The 6,022-nt window shown below is 41.2% G+C and overlaps 1 protein-coding gene across 6 annotated transcripts in view; it reads right to left on the minus strand.

Moving 5' to 3' along the window:
- The window catches only part of tsnare1 (T-SNARE Domain Containing 1), a 111,277-nt gene extending 105,551 nt beyond the window's left edge, over nucleotides 1–5,726 (minus strand). For all 6 annotated transcript variants that reach the window (XR_005710251.2, XR_013453533.1, XR_013453534.1 and 3 more), the window contains exon 1: nucleotides 5,595–5,726. The gene's annotated coding sequence lies outside the window, so the exon portion shown is untranslated. The remainder of the gene's footprint in view (nucleotides 1–5,594) is intronic.
- Nucleotides 5,727–6,022: the final 296 nt, after the last annotated feature.

Here is a 6,022-nt window from a genome sequence, read left to right on the forward strand (position 1 = left end):
GTAACTAGACCTCTATATATGATCTCCAATTGAAAAACCACTACATGAATCCACTGGAACAGAAAACTACAAACAAAGTAATATCATCTGTAAAAACACAAGTAAAACCATTCTTTGCACAGGGGAAATCATTTTTACAGGAAAAATACGAAATTAAGTGAAAAATTATGATTGAAAAGCAAAGATGCAATTTCGGAGGCTGATGTTTGTTCACAGTTCTCAATCCTTTTGTTCTTAGATTTAGCTTAGGGTTTTTTCCTCTACCAAGAGTGATTTTCATTTGCCGCCTTTTTGTTAATAAACCTTGATTTTGAACATGGTCTCCGGAGTTGTGCATTTGGGTTCAGGGCCATTGTCCGGTCGTGAGAGTTTTCCTTTAAAGGTTTTGGTGCGGAGGTTGACCCTGAATGTGACTTGCGGTTCATCTGGTTTTGACACTATCTCCCCCTTAATTAATCCAGTGATGGGCTCGTACCCTGAGCTTCCTTCCAAGATGGTGCCCTGGTCTCCTCTTCATCCGGCATCCCTCCGGCATCCAGTTATTCTAGAGAATGCTTTGGCGGTCCTGATGGAGCCATAAGGAGGCGGTTTGATTTTCGGTGTAGTGCACCTCTCCAAGTTAGCACCATACCCCCAAATTTGATGCATTCTGGCTCCACATTCCAGAGTCCTCCAATCCATCTCCTAATGTCATGTTTGTCATAATAGCTTACTTTTTGGTTGACGGCTGCCTCCATTGTTCCAATGCCGGTGTCGGCCACTATAGTTGCATCAAGTACCACCACACCGTCCGGGGTCTTGGCTACTAGTGCAGGTTTCCTAATGCCTTCGTTGGTAGGGATCCTAGTAACTTGAGCTCATATAGACTGATCTGACCTAAATTATTTTATGGCTAGCAGGCCCTTTGATGATAAGCGTCTCTGTTTCAAAGGGTCTTTTATGGCCCATTTGAATGTCTGCAGTATGTTGTGGAAGATTTTGCTAAGTTGATTTACTCTGATGTGGGAAACTCTTAGTTTTGGGTTTAGAGTTGGTTCAATCAACCGAGTTGAGCGCGTGCACCACCACAGTAAGAAGGCAGCATGAATGGAGCCATGATACGAGTTACCATGGCAACAACCACAAACAATATATTCACCCCTATTGAGCTGGAAATATTAATGCAAGCGTACGGCGAGTATGAACCTGTAATTAGAGAGAAAAGCAACACCGCTACTGCAGCAAAAGACAGAGAGGGAGGAAATTGCTGTAAGTTCCAATATAGTGTTGTCAGTTAACATTTAATGTACACACTAATCAGAATCCATACGTTTTACTAATTCCCAGTGGGAAAATAACATGTTTTACATTCTGTTAGAATGCACTACAACCCATGCCCATATTTAATTCAATTCAATTCATTTTATTTTGTATAGCCCAAAATCGCAAATTACAAATTTGCTTCCGTGGGCATTACAGTCTGTACACATACGACATCCTCTGTCCAGAAACCCACACATCAGCACAGGAAAAACTTCCCAAAAAATGAAAACCCTTTCAAGAGGGAAAAAAGGAAAGAAACCTATTTAGAATAATATTGCTGGTAAAAACTGGTACAATGGCATTACACTACATTACGGGTCATTTAGCTGACACTTTTATCCAAAGCGACTTGCTTTACATTTTTGCCCAGGGAGCAATTAGGGATTAGATGTCTTGCTCAGGGACACTTCAATATGGGACATGGAGCAACCGGGGCTCAAACCGCCAACTTTGTGGTTCCCGGGGCACCCTCTCTACCCCTGCGCCATGTCGACCCCTCGTATTGAACCTATAATGTATTTTATTCAGGTGGATCCTGTGGATCTCCTCTTTAATGGCTTCACTGGTTTGTGTCCAGGGAACAAAAAGGTTTAAAAGACGTTTCTCACGACTCACGGCTTTATTAATATTATAATGTTGTAAAGGAAAATGCAGTTTGCAAAAAAGGAATACACTACACAAAGAATGTGCTCGTATGTGAGAGCATGTCCAAGATGAGAGACGTTACTTATGAGGACGGGTGAGGTTATGTACACATTTGATGGACTGTGAAGAAAAACGATACCGTTTAAACAAGTAGTCATCTGGAAATGACAATATATCTAATTGGGCCTCAATATTCTTCCCCGACGTGTTTAACACCCTGCGAAGTAAAAACGCTTCTTCATCAACAAGATCGTCCAGAAAAGGACGTGTCATGTTCGAAAAAACTCTTCAGTCTTGAACGTAACATCTTATTTAGTTCACACTGTATGTGTAAACTGCGCTAAAATCCGCCTGATAGAGTGAATGAATAAATGAGGAAATGATTGTGATGTGTGATTGACAGCAGCCCAGCCAGAGGGAGGAGCCTGTGAAAGGAGAAAGAAAACCTGCTCCCGACCAGGTGATGTTCACAGGCTCAGTTACCATGGTGACTGACCCTGAGCTTCAGTTACCATGGTGACTGACCCTGAGCTTTAGTTACCATGGTGACTGAGCCTGAGCTTTAGTTACCATGGTGACTGAGCCTGAGCTTTAGTTACCTCCCTTTGTGAAACAGACAAGCCAGAGTTACCTCAGGGTTAACTAACTGAGTTTTCACTAAACCCGCTTCTTGAAACGGACCCCTGGTGGCCTCCAAACCAACTTGTTGTGTCTCTACAGCCAAGAGACTGGCAACTTATCAGTGTGAGACAGGTTTTTTGGTAGAGGTTAGTGATATTGACTGGACAGATGTGTATGCTGCTGAGGAGCCTGAGGCCTCCTTCAATATTTTTATGGAAAGAGAGACCAGTTCCATGGCTGAAGGAAGGAAAGAGATGAAGCTAAATCTACATTAGTAAAGTCTGGATTAGTGGAGGACAGATGTAAGTACAACTGAGAAATCATGTTACAAAACTAAATAGATTGATGAAAAAAGAATATTACTTGCAAAGAATAAATGGTGGCATTGAGATCGTTTGTGGAGATCTCCCTCCATGAATCAGAGGCCATCCGGCGTCCTCATAGTCCGCCAATGACGGCTTGTACAAGCGCTCATATTTACGCATTTCTTCCCACAAAAGCTCTTCAATCTGATCAGTTCTCTCGTAAACATTCTTCCTTTTAATAATGGCGCTATCGGGCTGTGAAAACGGAGATGTGAGACTCCGTAAAGGACGTAGTCAGCAGACCAATCACAGCCGGGTGCTGCAGGAGGCTGCGTCGCTTTTGACGCTAGTCTACAAAAATGGGTCGACGTAAGGAGGTGTGAAAAGACACGCAAAGGACATGCAAGGGACACGCAAGGGACCTCCTCTTGTCTCTTGCGTGTCTTTTCGCACCTTTTCCTTGCGTCGCTCTGAAAACGCAGAAGCATAAACTAGGCTTACGGCAGAATATGGACAATACTGATTCTAATTATTTAAAGCTCATAAAAAAATGTGATGTTAGATAAGAGGTGCACTTTCCAGTTTAATAGTGTGGAGGAGCGGGAAGTAAGGACGTTGTCGAGGTCCCGGCCTGAATACAGATCAGTGGGTACTGACATGCTGGACAGTAAAGTAATTGGCCTGGCAGCTGACTATGTTTGCGGTCTGTTATGTCAAATATTCAATTCATGTTTAATGAAAGGTGTTTTTCCCACTGTCTGGAAAGAAGGCAAAATTAAACAGAAACACTGTCTTTTCTTTGCAAACTAAATTGTTCGGTGTGATCAGGTTCATTTGACTCGATCAGCTGACGATGGCCAGATGATGTTACCACACCCAAAATCTAATGCTCTAAAGAGAAGTTATTTATCGTGCTGTCATTCGTCGGAATAAATGCCCTCTGAATATACGTAAAATGAATAATAAAGTCTCTATCAAGTACTGTCTGAGAATGCACTTAAAATTGTGAGTAGGGAATGGACATATTTACTGTATAATGTAATACTATAATAACTTATTCTGAAATAGTTCTGATGATGTTTATAATGATACAATGTTTTACTGCTTTTAGTTTATTGTCGTTAAGTGATTTTTCTTTTTGTTGGACTGCAGGAAGATTAGCTCCTCCCACTTTGGTCACAGCGAATGGGGATCCTTTTAACAATATACAACAGTAGCAAAAGCCTCTACAGTGGGACCCCATAACAGGTCCCTACCCTCCAGAACCGGGTTGGTCTCATATATAAATGTATTAACTCATTCTGCAATATACTGAATCATTGCTGAATAATCATGACAAATTGCAGATAACAAACAATAACAAATAGGCAGAAGAAAGAAAAGTGAACTATTTAGATCCACTAGATGAGCGATGAATCATGCAGAGAACACCCACCAGTCAGCATCCTGTTACATATCCTCTGGCTGATACACCACAGAGGAAGAATTCATCTCAGACATGCCATAGAATAATAAAAGCTCAGATTATATTAATAAACTTGAAAAAACATTCAATCTGCTTTTCTAACTTTCAAGTTATATAATATGTAAATGGTGATACAGTGAATCATATCTCCATGATGCACCTACACACACCACAGGGCCCTATTTCACATTCAGAAAACTATCATCTGTTTTTTATGCTTATTTTTTTGTCTTGCAGTAGTTTGCTGTATTTTGGTCATTTAACTATTTCATTTCCCGGGATTCTAGGAAGCAAAGCTGACTCATTTTAAAGTCTCAAATACCTGCTAAGCAACGAGCCCGGGCCTCTTATTTCTGCCAGTGCAAAGCCCAGCAGTGGAGGTCTGATCACCTCAGCCAAAAGCAAACAAACCGGCTTTTAGTAGAGTTTGAGTACCAGTGTTGTGTCTGCAAACAGCTACTCTCTCAAAGGGCCTTGGATGTGCTTCTTGTGACGGTGACCTCACAGCACAGTGTGTGTGATAGTTGCTACTAATGGCTGCTTAGCTCCTACTAGCAGCTCCATTTCAGGGCCGTGTCACACTTGTGTCACTTAATTGTAAATGGATATAGAAATGGTTATTTGCTGAATGAGTAACTCAGAGAAAGAGAAAGAGTCCACTTTCTGTATAAAATGTTATTAAATTACATCAATCACAAACTAAATGGAAATAAAAATCCTCCCTGCCTTCACTTAACTGCCATTCTTGAACCAATTAGTCAGCCGACATGAGTGTTAAACGTAGGAAATCACAAAAGGGCACTGAACTTACTTTGCAAAAACAGTTAAAAATAAAAAATAATATAGTAATAAGACTGGAGTGTAAATGAAAACAATAGAATAATCGTCCACATGTGGCTTGCTGCCAGAAGGAGAACACAGCTCTTATGTTAAAAGAGGAACAGACTGGAACACCCTCACATTGCCATTCCTTCTCTTTGTCCTATTTCTGCAAATCTCCAACAACGTGGGATCCTTTCAAGGACAAACAGTCCTCATGCACAACGTGTTTACAGAGCATACATGTACACATTACAATCATCTTAGAAGGCCACGGAGAGGCACCCCTGATGGCCTCCCATCCCCCGTCCTGCCTGCCTCCCAACTCATCCCCTCCCCTCCTCCTCTTCTTCCTCACATCCCTCTGTGAGATGCAGCGTCTGTCACCTAAGGCAGAAAAACACAGGGAGAAAAGGAGGGATTTCTCCAGCTTTTACCTTTTCAATGTAGGGAGTGATGTGGGCTTTGATTCAGCTCAGATGTTGCTGCTCCTCAGCCTCGGCTAACAACATCATGTGACCAGACCACCTGCCCCTGCTGCCTGGTCATATGACAGGATTAGTCCCCGGCAAGGATTTCTGGGATTTGTAGTTTAGGGGATGGCAATGACGGGATTTTATTCTATATAACATCCTGTGTGGTCATTAATACACAAAGTGGGAGGTGTACATTCTCAGCTTCATAGCTTACATCTTAGAATGAATATTTTAATGTATTTTGATAAATTAACATAATTCAATTAAATTTTAAGTATATTAGGACAATACATAAATTGTTGGATTATTTAATAATGCAGTAAATTGTAACATGAAGAAGAAACACTGACATTTTCACTTATTTATTAATCTTGAACTAATATTTTTGG

This window comes from Gasterosteus aculeatus, chromosome 20 (genome assembly GCF_964276395.1).
Source record: "Gasterosteus aculeatus chromosome 20, fGasAcu3.hap1.1, whole genome shotgun sequence".
Taxonomy (NCBI): Eukaryota; Metazoa; Chordata; class Actinopteri; order Perciformes; family Gasterosteidae; genus Gasterosteus; species Gasterosteus aculeatus.